Here is a 21,046-nt window from a genome sequence, read left to right on the forward strand (position 1 = left end):
TACTTATCTATTTTCGTCCAGTTTTATTTTATTCCTTTCTTTATTCACAGCTATAAAAAGTTGAATATATAATTTTCTACTTATCTAGATTATTTTATTAGAGCAACTATCCATACTATATCTTTTTAAAACTTCAGTTTTGAAAATGGCAAAATATTATTTTTGGGGGAGAGGGATGTATACTTTAATTATCTGTCTAGTGCTTGTATATTTAGATCATTTCTCCATTTGAAGTAATGTTTTGATTAACACTACCTTTAAAAAGAAACCCATAGGTTTCCAGAAGTAGAATTAGTTCATAAAGGGGTATGGCAAATTTTACAGTTGCTACATAAACTATATTACTGTCCTTAATGATTAAGTAATTCACATCATCATGAGCAGGTAGTGTTATTTTAAGAAACCATGATTTTTTCATTGCTATTTTAAAAAGTGTTAAATGTGCCTTAATAATTATTCTATTTGATTTTTAAGAAGTTGGTTATTTTCTTATGTATTCATTATTTGTCTTATTTCCTCTTTGGTGTATTGTCTGTATCCTTTTTCTATTAGAGTTGCCACCATTTTTCTTACCAATGGTGTTTATTTTACATAGAATATAGTTACTAATTCTTTGTTATATGTATACACTGCATTTAAAGTTAATTTTCCTCTTTTTTTCTTACCCTCTGCACTATATCTGAATACATTACTGTTTCCCTTGCTGTAGTATCTGGAAGTCATCCTTCCTTTCCATTTATTCAGACAATATTCCAGTCTATTCTCCTCATCAGTCTTAATGCTCCATAATTTTCCCTCTGCTTCATGTTTCCCTGGTTGCAAGGAGTCCTAATCATAATTAACAAACAGCCGAATTCACACTGGGATTTCAACACTTGACAAAACCTGCCTATTCCCACTGACTCAATTTGCTAATCTGTTTCTCTTCAACTTGGTTTTCCATCTCTGTTCCATGTATAGATCACTTTAAGCATCTCCTAGAGGGCAGGTCTAGTGGTGACAAATTCTCTTAGTGTTTGCTTGTCTGGGAAAGACTTTATATCTCCTGCATTTATGAAAGTTAGTTTTGCAGGTTACCAAATTCTTGTTTGGTAGTATTTCTGTTCAAGAAGACTAAAAATGGGACCCTAATCCCTTCTGGCCTGTAAAAAAAATGTCTCTGCTGAGAAATCTGCTGTTAGTCTAATGTATTTTCTGTTGTAAATTAGTTGTTACTTTCATCTTGTGGCTTGTAGGATTTTTTCCTTCATTTTGTCTTTGGCCAGATTGGTGACTATGTGTCCTAATAATCTTCTATTCACTATAAATCTTCTAAGTGTTCAAAGACCATCTTCAACTTGTATATCCAAATCTCCAATAATACCAGGGAAATTTTCCTCAATTATTCCCTCAAATAGGGTTTCCATACTTTTTGCTTATTTTTCTCCTTTTTCAAAGATCCCTAATGATTATCATATTAGCTCACTTTATATCGCACCTTATTTCTCTGAGTGACTCTTCCTTCTTCAGTCTTTTCCCCACATTTTTGGCTGACTGGGTTAATTCAAAATCCTTGTCTTCAAGATCCAAATTCTTTCTTCTGCTTGGTCTAATCTGTTATTAAAGCTTTCTGTTATGTTTTGAAATTCTCTAAATTACTTTTTGTTATATCTTTCCATTGGCATCTGTTTCTTTAGAAATATTTTTATTTATGTCCTGAAAAAAATTTTTTTTGGTTTCTTTGTGTTGGTTTTCAAACTTTATCTTATTTGCCATCCATTGTCTAAATTTCATATCTGACATTCCAACCGTTTTCTATAAGTTGAAGTCTATTGCTGGAGACTTGTTGTAATCCTTTGTTGTCAAAATAGCTTGGTTTTTTTTCATGTTACCAGAGTTTTTATGCTGGAAACTTTCTCATTTGAAGTCACTTTCTTCAACTCAAGGCAGATAAAAGTTTGGGGTGCACTTGTGCTCTGCTAAGAATTCTTCTACTTAGTGAAAAGAAGGAGAGGTCCCTGGATGGTGTGCTTGTGTCCTGGCAGGAAAGGAATGCATTCACTGACAGCCTGTAGAAAGCTATTTGCTATTCTCCTATATCATTCTTCTCTCCTGTGGTTGACACAGCCCAAGCCAGTACTGGGAGATACTCATGCGGAGTGGTGCGTTTGTTCCCAGGTTGCTGTTAGTAGCTTCAGTAGGAGGCTGGGTGAGACCCTTTCCATGGAGGTGGGTGGCATAGGAGTTTTCTCTGTCAAGGTCTCCCTTGCCATAGTAGTGGCAGTGGTGGTTGGTGAAGAAGCCATTAAGATGGTGGCCATTGGTGTCAGGGCTGTGGGCATTTGCTTTGTCCAGGTTCAGGAGCCATGATGACACGTGGTGGGGGCCCATAGAGAGGAGGTCTGCAGTGGTGTAAAGAGGGACATGCTGCAGCAGCCAGGGGGTGTGCAGCTCACCACAGGTGAGCCATGGTGGCTGGGGCTCTCTCGCTGCCCAGGTCTGGCTGCTGGAGCTGCTGTGGTGCTACTCAGATGGTGCCAACAGTGCTATTCATGTGCAGTGACAGATGCTGGGGGCCATGTGCATCTGCTTTGCTGATCCCCCAGTGGTCAGAGAGAGCACGGCACCCGGTCACTATATGTGTGACAGCAGTTGTCCTCTCTGATCTCTCCCTGACCCATCAGGGGAAATGGAGAAGTGGCTGCAGTGGAGCCAATCCCTGTATAGACCAGTCACTTAGGGCTTGAGAACTCAGAACGACATCTGTTCCATCAACCCGGGATTGGAATCCACTGGGTCCCCACTCTGCCTGCTGTCTGGTGTGATCCTGAGGTACAGTCTCCAGTTTAGAGGACTGAGTTTAGAAGACTGCTATGGTGGGGAGGGGCTCCCTTACAGCTTGGGTTACAGTATATGTAGGAGGACTAGAGCCCCAGTTTTCCTCCTCTGATCCTTCCCCATGTGTAGGTTCTTTCTTCATGTATCTTCCAATCTTGCCAAGTGGATCACCATGTCTCCCCCTCCCTCACTTTGAGAGTCTTCATTCACTTCTCATGATTCACAATGCTCTCTCTAGGGTAGTCCATATATAGTGGATGTCTATTTGAAACTTGTGATCCTCTTCCTGAGAGCAGTGTGTGGGGGCTATTTCTAGTTCACCATCTTCAAAATCACACTTTGATAAAAATAAATTAAGACAAAATGAACCCAGAAAGTCAACTTTGTGAGGTCTTTGCTGAGCAAATCTTTGAATGAGGAGGTAGTGTTAGGTAGTAGAGAGCACAAGGAATATTTAAGATATGAAGACACAGGTTTCCATCTTGGCTCTGACATGATTTAGCTGTCATTTAATAACATCCAGCCTTTAAAAAGAAGGGAATTCTGTAATATAGAAGGACAAATACTGCATGATTCCACTTACATGAAGTATCCAGACTAATCAAACTCATGAAGCAAAGAGTAGAACGGTGGTTGCTAGGGGCAGGAGGGAGGAAGAAATGGGGAGTTGGTTACCAACTTGTTTAAAATTCAAGCAAGAGACATCAGTTCCAGAGATCCTCTGTACAACGTTATGACCACAGATTGCAATACTGTATCTATCGTGAGCTTAAAAATCTGTTAAAAGGGTAGATCTCATGTCAAGCACTCTGACCACAATAAAATAAAAATAAATATAAAAAAGAAAAAATAACCTCTCTGAATCCTAGCTGCTATATCTTTAAAATAAAGATAATGTGCATAGGTGAGAAAAACTACTTTGTGTTCACAGAGGGTGCCAAAAAAAAATGTATACACATTTTAAGAAAAAAAAAACTATTAAAATTGTAATACTCAATACATACTGATAATGTTTGTAATCTTGTATATTGTATCTTGTATTTCAGTATTAAATGTGAGTTGAGTATTACAATTCTAATACAGTTTTTTTTTTTTCCTTTCTTAAAATCTGCATACCATAGTACTGTCTAAACATTACTGGTAAATTAGTTTGAAGAACCACATATACAGATAGTTTGTGTTTATTGTGTTGAGTATGGCAGAGAATGGAAAGGGTACTGAAATAGATATTATGAGAAGCTCTGCATGCAAATCTACCATCTGATACCAACAAATGTCATGGCTATGGTAAAATTCTTTAATTACTCGGTTCAGATTACTCATCCATCAAATATACTCATCTAAAAGAATTGAACAACCAAAGTTCCCAATTCAGTTTTAGACAATTGAGTATTATTTTACAATTTGCTACATCCATCTCCACTTATTATTCTACAGAAGTGAGTGTTTCCTGATCCTGAGTGTTGCCCTTAACCCATCTTTTCTTGGACATTTTTAGGGATCCTGAAAAGTTATAAAAAAAGAAAATTAACCACCATAGAACAATTCTTCTTTCGTTTCCCACCCAAGCTACTATTTTCCAGAGTGTTACCTTATTTGTATGAAGTATAGCAGCATCAAAGTAGAACAATAGGGACAAGCAGAAAAGCCTTCATGCTCCTGGAGACAAAGAGAATACGCTTCAAGTAAGCACTGCAGATACCAAGTGAGCTCACCATCTGCAAAGGCGATGGGGAGGATGTTCATGGAGCAAAGCTTCCCCTGTCTAAAACTGCTTAATGTTTTGAGGAAAAAGATAAAATAGTCATGAACACAGGTAGAGCAGGTGGTATTGCTTCTTAATAAGAAGCACAAGTACAAAGAAGTAGAGATTACAAAGAAGTTCTCTGAAACTGCCTTGTGGTCAAGCTGCATCCTCCATGTAGACATACAGAGAAAACCCAGAGGGCATAAATAGTGAAGCAGAGGATGAGGTGACTGAGACAAAATGCTGAGTTCAAAGGAAGAATGAGATGGGATGAGAAGAGATGGCCATGAAAGGAGAGAGCAACAGACACCGGGCATAGGAGTGGAGCAGGTTCACCAGCAAGGCCCTTCTCACTCCTGTTGCCTCGTCATCCTACCCTGGCCTCCCCGAGGACTTTCTCTAGTTTAAAATGAGCAGTCAGTGGAATTGCTGCTTGTCTTCCCAGCCCTGCCTTAAGTGACATGCACACCCTGGAAGTGAAAAGAGAAAGCAGCATTTGCTAAAGGCCTGTGTGTCAAGGAAAACCTCAGACACTTCACTTACCATATCTACCCTCAAAATACTTCTCTGAGGAACTAGAATTATCTTCTTCAATAATAAACAGAGGAACAAAGAGGCTAATATTAGGTTCCTTCTCTGCTTTTTTCCCTTGACATTTTTCTCTCCCTAATTAGTAAATAAGTTGACACACAGAGTTTTAATGACTGATCTTTCAATAGCCATGTGAAGAGCCATAGAAATCAGAACTGGAGGTGAACAGACAGCAGAAAAGATCAGTGCCAACTCCCTCATTTAGAAATGAGGAAAGCAAAATCCAGAATGATTAAATAACTTACCTAGATTCACAAAGTTAATTAGAAATGGCAGTGCCAATAAAGCATCTAAGTTGACCCAGTCTAATCCTTTTATCCACTGCTAGACGTCATCTCTAGCAGATTTGGGCTTCCCTTCCTACCTGAAGACCATTCAGCATATGTACCTAGTTAACATCCTCCACTCACCCCCATACAATTCTCTACACCATAAATAGTGTTGTGATTGGACCTATATAATAGTTCTTTAATCTTCATAATTATCTCTTACTAACTGTAAAAACCTTTTATTCTTTTCAGAAGAATTACAGTTCAGTAGGACTTTAAAAATTACCTCGTTTTAAAAATAATAGTAAAATACTTTAAAATTATAATTAAAAGGTAATACATGCACAAAGTAACCAACTCTAACAGTATAAAAGGGAAAAAAAAAGTCTCTCCATCACTTTGCAATATCAATACCTCTGTCCAGACGCTATCCCAGTTGAGATTTTGTGTATTTGATGGGTTTTACATCCTCTCAACAACACTTACATCTCTATTAATTTTTAATAAAATGAAAGAGAAAATAAAATTCAACACTAAATACTGATATATCCTTTGCAATTCTTTTAGTTATTAAGGCTATTTTTCTAATAAACTGGCAAAAGTTATTTCATGACATAAGAACTCACAATGGGACTTCTATCAATTTTGATGTAGAACCCTTGATTATGTTAAATTACTATATTTTTACCTGTAAAATACTGTGATAATCAACCCCACTTCAAATGACAAAGAATAAAAATAAAGTTATATTGATAATGGAATACAAAATAAGGTAAAAAGTCAAAACTCTAGGAAAAGAGTATTTATATGAGAGACAGTTTCAGAAAATTATCTCATGCTATTTTAGGTAGTAGTCAATGGATCACCACCACCCCCACTCACATAATTTTTTTTATATGTGTAGGATGTAAGTAAACATTAGATGCTGAATCATATATGCTGAATCATATCATTCCACGATTAGTATATTTTTTTGCCTGAAATAGCATCTTTTGTTACTACAGTAAACATCAACACCATATTGAATACTGTGTGAGTCTCCTGGGGTTGTCAAAACAAAGCACCACAAAGTAAGTGGCTTAAACAACTGAAATTTATGGTTTCACTATTCTGGAGACGGGAGTTTGAATTCAGGGTGTCAGCAGGTTTAATTCCTTCTGACGGCTGTGAGGTAGAATCTGTTCCACACCTCTCTCCTAGCCTCTGGTAGTCTCCGGCATTCCTTGGTTTGCAAACGGCAGTCTCCCTGTGTCATCCCCATTGCCTTCCTTCTGTACACAATGTCTGTTTCTGTGTCCAAATCCCCCCTTTCTATAAGAGCACAGTCATATTTGATTAGGGCTCCCTCAATGACCTCGTCTTCACTTGATCCTTTGCAAAGGCCTTATTTTCAGAGACGGTCACATTCATAGGTACTGAGGATTAAAATTTTAACATATTCTAGGGGTTTATAATTCAACCCTGAACAAATATGACTGAAAAAGTTCTCTAAAATGAGAAAACAAAAGTACTACCAATGTGTCTAGTAGTAATCCTGTCTCAGAAGTGCAGTTGTAAGAGCTGTCAGCACCGACACTGGAGCAGGGGAGACAAAGCAAGGGCAGCATGTGGGACACAGAGGGCTGGGTGTCAGAAGGCTCATCCCACCCAGACAAGAAATAACCAGATAACACCCTTGAATCTAATGACCACATTGCTGAGCCTTCCTCTCCCACACAGGGCTCGAGCTATGCAGAGTAGAATTCATCACTGGGAAAGCCATCATAAAAAAGGGGTTTGCTCCAGTTGCTGGCAGGCTTATACACACTTTAGCCTCATTTCCCTAGGCCAATGGGAATGGAATTCAGCTCATGTGGTTGAATTTCAAGGTCCCCTTTAACTACTGAGGATCCACTGGAAGAGGATCTGGTCAAGGATGGGGTCTACTGATCTTGCAGATGATGAATTCATGGGTATGGAGCATATGTAGAGAGATACAGAGGGGGAATGTGGGGGAAGGAAGCCAGATGGATGAAGGCAATGATGAAGAACAGTCTCAGAAGTTTATTAGTCAAACTTCTGGATGGATTGGTAGAGCATAGCAAGAAACTGTGCCCTAAACTACTGGTGATTTATGGCTATTCTGAGGCCCAGATGTGTGTCCTGATCAGTTCTGAAATGTGTTGAAAATAATCTTTTACAACAACAAATGACGTTTTGGATGATTTGCTTTTTAAAATACATGAGCTCAAACAATTAAGTTTTTGAACTCATCCTAGAAAAAGTGCTACATACCACACTGCTGACTATCGCTATGGTCGCCTGTAAAGTACTTCCCTTGGCCATCTGGTGACCGTAGTGATATTCAGCAATGAGATACACACACTTTTTCTAGGACAAGTTCACAAACTTAATTGTCCGATGTCATATAATGACAGCTCTGGTGGCCCTTCCAGAAAAAGGAACTCCAAATTGCTTTGAAGGGTGAACTAGGTGCTGGCATAAGGGCAGAGTTTCTCAAGGACACTATCTGAAAGGTGACCACAGTAACACTCAGCAAAAAGTGCCTGAGGTATAGCACTTTTTCTTGGATGAGTTTGTAACATTTTGATTTTGCATTACCCATTTTAAAAAGTGTTAATTACTGGTCTATTTGAATTACACCATGCTTTCTAAAAGGGAGAGAAAGACTGTAGAACTAGAGGTAGTACGTAACCCTCAGCCTGTTTTACTTTGACCACATCTTGTAATTAGCAGTAGTGTTTACTTCTTCTGTTTGGGGGGTTGGAGTGAGAGGGCTTGTTTAAATCTCAGTCATTGCTAACAATCATATTTGCTGCTGCGAGAAAGAATGTTGGGAACCACCACCATCAGTACAACCTCAAGGCCCTGAAGCTGGGGAAATTGGGGAGGGGGGCTGTAAAACACAAAGAAACAGAAGCGTATGGGGGGTGGTGAGCAGGATTAAGATGTACAGACTATTCCTTGGCTGGGCATATAGTAGCATGGTTTGAGGCCTCCGTATGTTTCTTCAGGCAGAGCAATGCTATGGCACAGGCACAGCAGGGCCCCAGGGTCTGTGTGCTTATAGTGGGGACGTGCATGTAACAAGTCTATCTAAAGCTGTTCTTCAGCAATGAGAGCCTGTTTGGAGAATGTCCACAGAGGTTTGGAAGACTTTTCTAGTTGCACGAATTATTGCCTGAGATATGGTTCAAGTGGAACCAGGTGAGAGAAAGACGTTCAGGGTGGATTATCTTGGCAATGGTAGAGCCGTCACACCTGATTTCTAGGTGGATTCTGTAAGGAAAGCATTAAATATCTTCCTTTAACTGACTTTCAGAGATGTTTGTATGTAATGTGCAACGCTGACAAGCACAGCTACTATGGCTCACTCCTTTGATGACTTTGTCCTCATGGGCAGCTCTCCTTCTATACTGGGTTACTGAGTTAGCATGAAGGAAGCCAACAAGAGACTTGAGTGAAGGAAGTTAGAGTTTAGGACCAAGTTGGAGAGCTCAAAATTTTAGTAGTGGAGTACAATTCCAAGAGTCCTGATCATGGGACTGATCAGAGAAACATGGGAGACTGGGTTTAGTATCCAGGAGTAGTAATCATGGTATCCTTAAATAGTTTAGGACTTTATTTTTAGTAGGCAAAACACAATCGTGAACTTTTTTTTTGGAAACACAGTCTCATTATGTTGCCCTCAGTAGAGTGTACCACTCACAGCAACCTCAAACTCTTGGGCTTAAGTGATTCTCTGGCCTCAGCCTCCCAAGTAGCTGGGACTACAGGCGCCTGCCACAATGCCCAGCTATTTTTATTTTTTGTGCAGTTGTCATTGTTTAGCTGGCCCGGAGTGGGTTGGAATCCACCAGCCTTGGTGTATGTGGCCAGCGCCCTACCCACTGAGCACAGGCGCCAAGCCAATTGTGAACTTTTGATGGAGGCATTCTACTTCAGTTAACTTTAAAAAGTTGTATATTGTACTTTTTAAAAATCATAAATATGTTGCATGTCTACTACAATGAGACAATAGAAACACATAAAGAAAAAACATAAAATTCATCTTTTTTTCTATATTAAATAAATACAAATGGAGTTTTTGGCAGACTAAGTTATATCAGTAAATTGAGGGATTTGTGTGTCTCTAAAAATGTTAAAATGTAAGTTTTTAGGGAAGTACAAAGATAATATATATCATATTCTGATGGGAAGCTTTAGATCATTGTGTCAAATTTTAAAAGAAATAAACAAGACATATTAACAGAACTCTTAAAATCTCTCATTCGGGGCAGCACCTCTGGCTCAAAGGAGTAGGGCGCCAGCCCCATATACTGGAGGTGGTGGGTTCAAACCCAGCCACAGCCAAAAACTGCAAAAAAAAAAAAAAAAAAAACTCTCTCATTCACAGTAAGGGCATGTAAGTGTTGGTAGTTGTATTAGTCAAGGTCAGATTTACTACTGTGGTAGTAAATAGACCCTGAAATCTCAGGGACTTAGACAAATTTTCTTGTTCACATGAAGTCCCCTGAGGGTGGGGTGACTCTCTGGGGCAGCTCCCCTCCAAATGGTCATTCAAAACATATGTCCTCCATGGTTGCCATGGCAAAACACAGATAGCATGGAGAACTCACATTTGCTCCTCCATGCTTCAGTCTGGAAGTGACTGCTGATAACCTATTGGCCAAAAATAATGTTTTTATAATGCAGCCCAGAGTGCTCAAATGGTGGCTGTTCTCATTATAGTTACTAGAAAAGAGTTTGTCATATCTAATTGCCACAATTAACTATTACCTAGTGTAGGGCATTTCTATTGCATCCTTTTGTCACTACTACAAATATTGCACATATGTCAGTCATTAGGAAAGTTTTGAGATACACCAAAATCAAGAAACATAAAATCTGCACTGACAGAAACACAGGAAGGCCTTCCAGCAACACTGATAAGCCAAGCAAGTTGAAACTCACACAGATGAGCTTGTCACTGTGCCTCACACCTGTAATCCTAGCACTGTGGGCGACTGAGGTAGGTGGATTGCTTAAGCTCAGGAGTTGGAGACAGGCCTAAGCAAGAGACCTGGGACTCCATCTCTATTAAAATTAGAAAAACTAAACCTAGTTGGGCATTGTGGCAGTCTTCTGTAGGGAGGCTGATGCAAGAGGATAGCTTGAGCCCAAGACTTTGAGGTTGTTGTTGGTTATGATGCCAGAGTACGTTACCCAGGGCAATGGAGTGAGACTCTTGTCTCAAAAAAACAAACTTGCATGGATGAATCAGAAAGGACACTGTTGACTGTGTTTCTTAGAAGTGAAAATAATGGACCCTAATATAGTTTACCTCAAAACTTTCATAGTGACTCATATATAACATGCATATACATATATACATGTTTATGTAAATCCTTATCTCCAAATATGATTATTTCGTTTTTTTCTTTTCTTTTTTTTTTATTGAGACCGAGCCTCAAGCTGTCCCCCTGGGTAGAGTGCTGTGGCATCACAGCTCACAGAAACCTCCAACTCCTGGGCTCAAGTGAGTCTCTTGCCTCAGCCTCCCAAGTAGCTGGGACCACAGGCACTCACCACAATGCCCAGCTATTTTTTGGCTGCAGCCATCATTGTTTGGCAGGCCCAGGCTGGATTTGAACCCGCCAGCTCAGGTGTATGTGGCTGGCACCCTAGCCGCTTGAGCCACAGGCACTGAGCCCATTATTTCTTAGAAGTGGAAATAGCAGGGTAAGGGATGTGGACATGGTTTTTAAACTCTTGAGACCCATTTCCAAATTGTGTGCCAGAAATGTATGGTAAATTTATCAAATCCCCAGCAATGGAGGTAACACGCTTAACTTACCAAGCCTTTACAAGCGTTAAATGCTATATTAAACAAATAAATAAACAACTTTGACTCTTCTACACTTGAATTTGGTTCATTCTGTATCTATCTTATCAGTACATTTACTCAGACTATTGTAATTATCAGAGAACTGACTTGCCTTTTCCATTAAATGTAAGCTCCTGATCAGGACACCCTTACTATCTCTTTCAGCCACGCATTCCCAGTACTTTTCCCAGTGCCTTGCATATGGTAGGAAGGCAATAAACACTTGTCAAAAAATTATGGGTAAAAAATAGCGTATCTTTAGTGCTTTAATTTGTGCTTTTTAGAATTAATATTAGCTTTTTTCATGTTTATTCCCCAGTTGTATTTATTGGAATTATCTCCTTAGTTCTTTTACTCATTTTTCTACTGGTGTATCAGTGGTTTTTCTTACCAATTTGCAAATGTCCTTCATATAATAATGATATTAATACATTATCATGTTTGTTTCAAATACTTTCCAGTTTGTATTTATTTGAAATCTTTAACAAACATTTTTTGAAAGACACATGTCAAATCTCTCAATTTTTGCCTCTGACAGTGAGAATTCTATTCCCTTCATGTTTCCATGAGGGGACTTCCTCTCTCCTTCCTTCTGCACTTTTCATTAAGGGAGGAGGCAGGACGTAGCTAACTGGTGAAATTCTCAGCTTTAATCCTCTCTGGACTTGGCTCTTGAGAGGTACGATCTCTGAACTCCATGCTGAAGCTGGCAAGAGCAGGCTTTGAACCTGAGAAGAGTCTGCCACTACCCAGGTGCCTAAAATTAATTCTGGCCAAAAATAGAGAATTGGATTCGAACAGATTAGAATCTGTTCTCCAATCAGTCTTAACAATTATGTTTATCTGTTGCCCCTGTTTCTTCCGAACTGGATTGATACTTGGAGTAGAGAGAGAATATAGTTCCCTCTCAGTAAACCCCATCATTTTCCTTTGTGCTTCTTTCAATTGTTTTTATGTTTCAAAGGTCCTTTTCATTTAAGATTGAATAAACATTTTTCCATATTTTCTACTTGTTTTTTCATTTATAAATGTCTGTCATAAAATTTAATTTTGAAATAAGATAAAGAAGTAGTGTGGTATATGTACACCATGGAATATCATTCAGCCCCAAAGAAAGATGGAGACTTTACCTCCTTGAAGTTTACATGGACAGAGCTGGAAAATGTTCTTCTTAACAAAGTATCTCAAGAATGGAAGAAAAAGTATCCAATGTACACAGTCCTATTATGAAACTAATTTATAGCTTTCATATGAAAGCTATAACCTAATTATAGTCTAAGACTGTGGGGGAGAGAGGGAGAGGGGAGGGGGAGGAGGGGGAGGGGTGTGGATGGGTGGAGGGAGGGTGATTGGTGGGATCACCTCTATGGTTTAACTTACAAGGATATAAGTAACTCTTTCTAAAAGTAGAACATAAACGTCTTCACACAGTAACTAAGAAAATGACATGAAGGCTGTGTTAACCAGTTTGATGAAAATATTTCAAATTGTATGTGAAAACACCTCACTGTACCCCATGATTGCATTAATGTACACAGCTATGATTTAATAAAAAAAAAGTAGTCAACATTACTGCAAAACATTTGGTAAATATGGAAAACTATAAAGAGAGAAGTTAAAATCATGCTTAATTGTTTTTGTTTGTTTGTTTGTTTGTTTGTTTGTTTTTGAGACAGAGCCTCAAGCTGTTGCCCTGGGTAGAGTGCCACAGCGTCACAGCTCACAGCAACCTCCAATTCCTGGGCTTAAGCAATTCTCTTGCCTTGGCCTCCCAAGTAGCTGAGACTACAGGCGCCCACCATGACACCTGGCTATTTTGGGGTTGTAGTTGTCATTGTTGTTTGGCAGGCCTAGGTTGGATTGGAACCTGCCAGCTCTGGTGTATGTGGCTGGTGCCTTAGCCGCTTGAGCTACAGGTGCCGAGCCATGCTTAATTTTTATACTGAGTTTCTTCTATTTCCAAAATTAGTGACATTCATTTTTTTATAAACTTTGTTTAGTTAGTTTAAGTATTCACCATTAGCTCTTTTATGTCAGGGGGTCTATGCTTGAATTTTTAATTTTGTCTTATTTCTTGCTGGACTCCAGAATGTAATATACATGGAAATTACACTCATAGTGTCCTATCTGAAGCTTCCATGTCTAAGAATGTTTTCCTGTGCTTCATACTTAGCTCTGTAGCATACTTTCAATGTCAACTTTACACACTTCACTCTCTTTCCTCCCCGACATCTACATTTTAATGGAAGAGGCAAGTGAGCCCCCTGATAATTACAAACTCCATAGACTCTTCTTTTTATCTGTGACATTTATTGTTGCCAGGGAAAAAAATTGAGTCCTATCTAATATTTGCTCCTATGGGGGTGATCTGTGTTTTCCTTTTGGATGCAAGTAGGAATTTGTCCTTATCTGAGTATTCAAAAAATTCCCAAGTATTTATTAATTTTAACTAGAGAGTAACAGCTGTTTTAATGTATACATTTGGATACATTTGGATTTGGGGGCCACTGGGGAATCAAGAGAGCTTTCTTGAAACAATCTTTGATCATTGCCTTTATTTTAATTGTGCATTTTCCTCAGCAATTTCCAGGTTGTCATTTGCTCTCATTGATTTCATTTCTGTCTTTTCCCTGAAATTTGGGACAGTTATTAAAATGTGTCCCCAATATTACTAATTTAGTTTTCCATTGTGTCAACTCTATTTTTTTTTTACTTTTTCTACTCTGTATTTTAATTCTTCTGACACATTTTTATCAAAAGCCTTTCTTATTTCATCTGGTGCTCATTCTCAAATCATCTGATTCTATCTTCATGCATTTGTCTTCTATTCCCGTCTTTCTGAAGAGACTAAGTATTTTTCTAGAGTTACCATTTTTATAGGTTTGTTCTTTACCTTCGGGTTAGTCCTCTTTAAGTTAATGCTTTGTTTTTCCTTCATTTCCTCCAAGCAACCCTCCTGCCTCAGCCTCCTGAGTGAGTAGTTGGGACTATAGGTACCCACCACAACACCCAGCTAAGTTTTTCCATTTTTTGTAGAGATGGGGTCTCATGCTCATGCTGGCCTATAACTTGAGCTCAAGGGAACCTCCTGCTCTGTCCTCCCAGGGTACTATAATTACAGGCATGAGCCACTGTACCAGGCTCAACCCCTGGTCCCCTTATACTGTAGAGATGAAATCTCACTATCTTGCTCAGGCTGGTCTCAAATTCCTGGCCTCAAGTAATCCTTCCATCACAGCCTCCCATTTAGACTCCCAAAGTGGTGGAATTACTGGTGTGAGCCACTGTACCTGGCCTCTAAATTTTTCTTACAGTGATCTCCCCTGCCTGTCATCAGTGACTATTCTGAGTACCCTGGGGTTGTCGCCAGCTAATCATCTTCGTGGTCTCTCACAGAAAAGACTCAAAGCTAATGGGTTCAAATGGAATGGGCTACAGATGGAGTAGGAGATGATACTTAGAAGTCATCCACTGAAACTGGAGGAGGAGAAACAGCATGAAAAGGTTGGCTGAAATGAAGGGCTACCTTGTCCACTACTGATCCTTCCAGTACAGCCCACAGAAAAGAGATCGGCCTCCTGCAAAGTTCCATGGAAACTAAGTAATTAATGTTTAAGGCCATTAATTTGGTCAAAAGAAAGGCTAGTTCCTAAATCACTGGAGGAAGGGGGGAGGAGAAACTGTTGGTGCTTCCTCAACTATTGAATGCTGATGTAGTAAATATGCTGCTAGTTTGTGTGACTCCCACCTCCACCAATAAAGCTGCAGCTACAAGGTGTGGACCCCCACTCCATTATGCCAGGGCAGGGCCAGGGCTATACTCAAGTGCTAATGCTGACCTCGCAGGACAGGATTGGAGAGGAGGCTCTGCCTCACCATCTTGCTATTGCTCCCCAGCCTCAGATCATACCAGAAGAAGAGTCGGGGCTTCCCTAATTCACATCATTTAAAAAGTCCCTGATCTCCTGGCGTCTGACATCTGGCCCTGCTAGACCTCTGCGTGCTGCTCTAGAATGAATGGGTACATCTCATAGGGTCTATGAGCTTACTCCAAAGATCCACAGATGAGGTCTGAGTACCTCTTACCTGTCTGTCCTGTTTGTATAATAAGATTCTTACAGACAAGCTCACAATCTGAAAGAAGGCACAGTCACTGATTTGCTCCAAACCTTTGCCAGTCCATGACTACTTGATTGTTCCATGCCTGCTACCCCAGCTCTAGGTCTGAAGAATGAGAATGCCAGCCCTTGAGCCAAGGATAACCAGGCTACACTGTATACTACGACCCCATTTTGGCACCAGTAGGAACGTGATCCTGTCAGCTCTGGTTGACTCTGATCAGGGAGTTCTGGAGGAGGCTTTGGCTAAATGGGACCCAGTGGGCTGAACATCACTCCTGACTGCAACCAAGTGCCCAGTCTCTGGGAGCATGAGTTCTGCTTGTGTTCCTAATTTGGTCTACAGTTCCAGAAGGGTGCTGGAACCCTGCCCTGGACTATAGCCTGCCTGTTTGGGCCCTGACAACCAGCCTGCTGCCATCTGCCACCCAATGTCCTATTTTAACCTGAACAAGGACATCCTGGGAATCAGGGTGCTGCCACCTGCCCCTGAGCACAGCTGCCACCTGGCTGTTGCTGTGGGGGCCTCCATTTGCTTGTCTTGACCAATCAGATCAGATGTGGGGAAGCCACGCCCCTGTCATCACTTCAGAGGGTAGCCTATAGCCAGGTAAGCACCGTTCTCACCACACATTCATGATGCTGCCACTTCACTTTTCCATTAAAGATTCTACCTCAGATTACAAAAGCTTTACAGATAATTTTTTGCCATTACTAAGTATATCAAACATTCAAAGTCAAAATCTAGAATTTTCATCAACATTGACTCCGTTATTTTATCCCTCAGGCAATAAAACATGGTCCAAGGGCCTATGAACTGCATAAAAGCAGAGAAAAATATTTTAGATCTGATAAAAAGTAGCTTCAAAAGAAAATAACCCACACTAATTTAAAAATAATTTCAAGAGAAAAAGTCTTAAGAATTGTGTATAGCTGGATGCAGTGGAGCACACCTGTAGTTCCAGCTATTTGAGAGGCTACAGCAGAAGCATCACTTGAGCATAGGAGTTTGAGACCAGCCTGGACAGCACAGTGAGATCCCTATCTCTAAAATAATTTTCAAAAATTGTCATAGTTAAAAACTTCCATTTATTAAGACATACAAGTGGTGTTTTATCATGGTATTGGGTGGAGCATCTAAATGAGAGCAAGCCTTGTGCCTGAGAATGCTGTTTGATGGTAGACCCAGCCTGGTCACATTTCTCAGACTCATCCTTGCTCTCCGTCACTGTCTGGCAGCTTAAAATGACAGGGGCAGTTGTGGTGCCAGGGGTGCTAACCACAGGGCTAGCAGGCACTCCAATATTTGTTCAATACATGAATGAATAAATTAATTAAGCAATGTATCAATCCTCTAATGAAAATAAATTTTGAGATTTTTTTAAAATCAGAAAGGGAGAGAAATGAAGAGTTGTTTAATGGGTACAGATTCCACTTTAGCAAGATATAAAAGTTTTGGAGATTGGTTGTTCAACAATATAAATGTACTTGACACTACTAAACCGTACACTTAGCAATGGTTAAGATGATTAAGTTTGAGTTTTATGTTATATATGTTGATTCCCAGAGTAAAAAAAAAATTTAAATCAAACCAAATTTTAAAAGATCAAAAGTAAGACAAACAGAAAATGTTAGCATACATCTATGATAGCTCTGTGAGTCTCACTATAGCTGCTCTTCAGTTTTTGTCAGTGTGGCCTTGATTTGTTTAGTCATATCTTCGTATATTATTTATTATTTACTCTGTTGCTCCTTTTGGGGGGAAGCAACTGGCAATCCAACTGTTTGATTTGCCTTTGTGAATAGGCTAAAAGTTTTAACAAACAATTTCTCAAGTTAGAGCCAGTCTTATTCTTCAGTGCATAATTTTATAATCACCTATAACCTCCACACTGGTAAATAACCACTGTTAAGTTGTTGGTGTATGGTATAAATGCAATTACATTTTACATCATGTTTTATATCTTATTTTTCTACTTGATGTATCATGAGCATTTTCTCAAATCAATACATATTTTGGGTTTCCTGTATAATTTAGAATAATACCCAAAGTCTTCATGTTGGCTTACAAGCCCCAAAGGGATCTAGCCCAAGCCTCCCTGTCTAATTTCTTCCACATCCCACCATATTCCTTGAGCTCCAGCCACATGGGCCTTCTTGCTGGTCCCTGGGCATCACCTCAGGGCCTTTGCACTTACTGCATTCTCCTTCTGGAACCCATTTCTTCAGACTTTCACAAAGTTCCCTCCTTCCTTTCATTCATGTCTCACCTTCTAGCAGGTGAGCACCTTGTACAAAGTCATACCCACCATCTGTACCCTCGCTCTGCTTTTTTGCTTATCACAGCACTTACCACTACCTAAGGCTACGTTGTGTAGTGAGTCATTGCTGAGGCCTGTTTTTCCCAGAAGACTATAAGTTCCCCAAGGACAGGGACTTTGTCTTGTTCCCCGTTTTATTCCCTGGCATTAAGTTCTAAATCTGTATTTATTTAGTGAATGAATGAATTTTGCTCTAATCTGTATTTTATGATTGCACAGAACTCTGTTGCAGAGATGTTGCTTAATATGCCTATTTAATATAATATATTTAATATGCTTAGCTAATCCTCTGTTCTGGGATGCTACCAACTGCACTGCAATGAAATACTTAAATATGTTCTCTTAAATACAGTACTTTTTAACTATTTCTTCCAAGTTAAATGAAGTGTAGCAGCTTCCAGATCATGTCCCCTTTCTCTTTTCCCCATACCACACAGTGTGTGTCACAGACAGATTTTATTACAGTAGATGACCACCTCCCTACACTGACCTCCTCCTTAAGTTGACCTAATTTTCATAGACCAGACATGTACCACATGTACGTATCAGTACAGTAGGCCTAGGTCCTTATGTTGACCACCCTGTATGTTGATGAGTTTGTTGCAGCCCCTGGGGTGGTCAACATACAGAGGTTTTACTGCACTTCATGCTCCCTGCCTTGCTCTGACTGCAGGGAAGCTCAAGTCCAAATCCAGAATGCTGATGTATCCATATTCTACCTCACCATTGGGATTTGCTAACACTGTTTAGAAATACACTTTCTCTAATGGGTGCACGTTGTCCCTCCTATCAGTTCCTCTCATCACATTTTGCTTTAAGCCGTTACCTGTCACAGAATCCATTCCTCTTTCTTTACTTGCCTAAAATCCACCCATCTTCAAAGTCCTTCAACCCATCCTCCTCCTGATTCCATCCTGCCCTCCTCGAATCTAGTCTGTGTGACCTTTCTCTGGCACTCACTGCATCTGTCACACAAGATTGCTCCTCACTGCATTCTGGTGGTTCCCAGAATGCTTTAGTTACCGTCACATTAACTGCAATTTCCTAAGGTGTAAAAACTATTTTTCTGTTTCAAAGTCCAATACTATCCTAGCCACAAAATAATAATCATTTTTAAATTTAACTGTTTTCCAAAGTCATAACCTTTTTGGAAAATGACAGTTTTTAAGGGAAGAAATACCAATATTCATGAAAAGATGTTTGGATCATCCCTGTTTCCTTTGCATATTATCTGCACACTATCTTGCCATAAAGAATTTTAAGTTTTAATTCTTATTTTCAGTCCTTGATCAACCACCATACAAGAGCCGCTCTGACAATTTTGTTGTTGTTCTAGGCTTTGGCTTGTCTTAAGATAACATTATTAAGTACATTTAAAAGAGCATTTCCTTCAGAAATTATTATAATTTCTCTATCTGAGTTGCACAGATTTGAGGGGGGAGGTTTATATTACATATAGGAAAATCATGATGTGTACATTTCTTTCTTTCCAAACATATTCCTACATGAGAAATGAAGTTAAAATGAACAAAGAGGGCTGTCATGAAGGAAAAAACAATGCAAATCGGTGCAGCATGTGGCCTGAGGGATGTGTGTGGAGAGGTGGGGAGGAAGCTTTCTTTCCTTTAGGATGCTGCTGGGAACTCAGGGCTGAGCGCTCAGGCAAGAGCTTGAGCAAGTAATTCTGCAAGAAACAGTCTGCAAGCAACACTGAAGCAGGGTCCACAAGTCACATGCTTTGGCTTTTATTTTTAATGTTTACCATATTATTCTATTATTTTTTTAAGTTCAATATACAAATATCCATTTTATACCATTAACAATTAGAGAATTAAGGTTAATAATTATTTTGTGAAAGAATTATTTCACAAAATATGAAATACATAGAAATAATTCTTCAGAAATATATGCTATATATATTTGCTATATATATTTCTTCAAAAATATGTGCTATATATATATTCGCAAAATATATGCTATATATTTCTGATAAAGAAATTATATATATAGAAATAATTATAATATATACATATAATTTCTCTCTCTCTCTCTATATATATATACATATATATATATATATATATATATAGTATAAAACTGCAGATGCTGGCCTGGATGTGGAGAGAGGGCAACACTTTCACACTGCTGGTGGGACTGCAAACTAATACAACCTTTTTGGAAGGACATATAGAGAAACCTCAAAGAACTCAAACTAGACCTCCCATTTGATTCTGCAATCCCATTACTGGGCATCTACCCACATGAAAAAAAAATCCTTTACCATAGGATACCTGCACTAGACTGTTTAGTGCAGCTCAATTTACAATCGCCAAAATGTGGAAACAGCCTAAATGCCCACCAACCCAGGAATGGATTAACAAGCCATGGAATACTATTCAGCCTTTAAAAAAGATAGAGACTTTATATCTTTTGTATTTACCTAGATGGAAATGGAGCACATTATTCTTAGTAAAGCATCCCAAGAATGGAGAAACAAGAATCCTATGTACTCAATTCTAATATGAGGACAATTAATGACCTAGTACATGGTGGGGGCTGGGGTAGGGTAGAATAGAGAGAGGGAAGGAGAGAGGGGGTTGGGGGCTGGGTAATGATGTGTGAAATACCTTTGGGGGGTAGGACACAATTATAAGAGGGACTTTACCTAACAAAGGCAATCAATGTAACCTGGTTCAAAAAACTAAAAAAAAAGAAACGAAGAAAAAAAAGGTTACTCACCCTATAAAATACTATATCACAGGACCCCTTCCCTTTTAAGAAATTTACCAGGGACTCCGAGAGAACTGCAAGAAACAAAACTTACTAACTTACTAACCAACTAATGTCACTGAGAAAATAATGAAAAAAGATTCCAGAATGGGTGAATGATAGATATCCTGTCAGTTTATCACCCTTAGTCCATCCTTACTGTCCAGGGAACCAGGTGTAGATTAAAGATTGGAGCCTGAGCCCCCTGAATTATGGTGGAAAGGCCCCTACTTGGTGATCCTGTCCACACCAACAGCAGTGAAGGTGAATGGCATCTCTGCCTGGATACATCACTCACGTGTGGAACCAGCCAGTGATGGGGAGGGGATGGTCCAATGACACCCAGAGCATCCCACCATTTTACCCTGAAAAAACAGACTACAGCCCTGGCCCAGTCACATACCTGGAGCTGACAGGTCTATGGATGGCAGAAGCCTGAGAATGAGCAGCAGTGGCGTGGGACTGATTCCTGATTCTGTGCTTTGGACTTTTTCACCTTCCTTCTTTAGTCTTAGGTGTAAGACACGATGAAGGTTGTGAAAAATGTA

The 21,046-nt window shown here is 39.5% G+C and overlaps 1 protein-coding gene across 1 annotated transcript in view; it reads right to left on the bottom strand.

Annotated features, from left to right (window-relative positions):
• TTC29 (tetratricopeptide repeat domain 29) overlaps positions 1-21,046 on the bottom strand; it is a 142,728-nt gene that overhangs the window by 78,592 nt on the left and 43,090 nt on the right. The gene's annotated exons all lie outside the window — the stretch shown is intronic.

This window comes from Otolemur garnettii, unplaced genomic scaffold (assembly GCF_000181295.1).
Source record: "Otolemur garnettii isolate 467f Iridium unplaced genomic scaffold, OtoGar3 scaffold00041, whole genome shotgun sequence".
Lineage (NCBI taxonomy): Eukaryota > Metazoa > Chordata > Mammalia > Primates > Galagidae > Otolemur > Otolemur garnettii.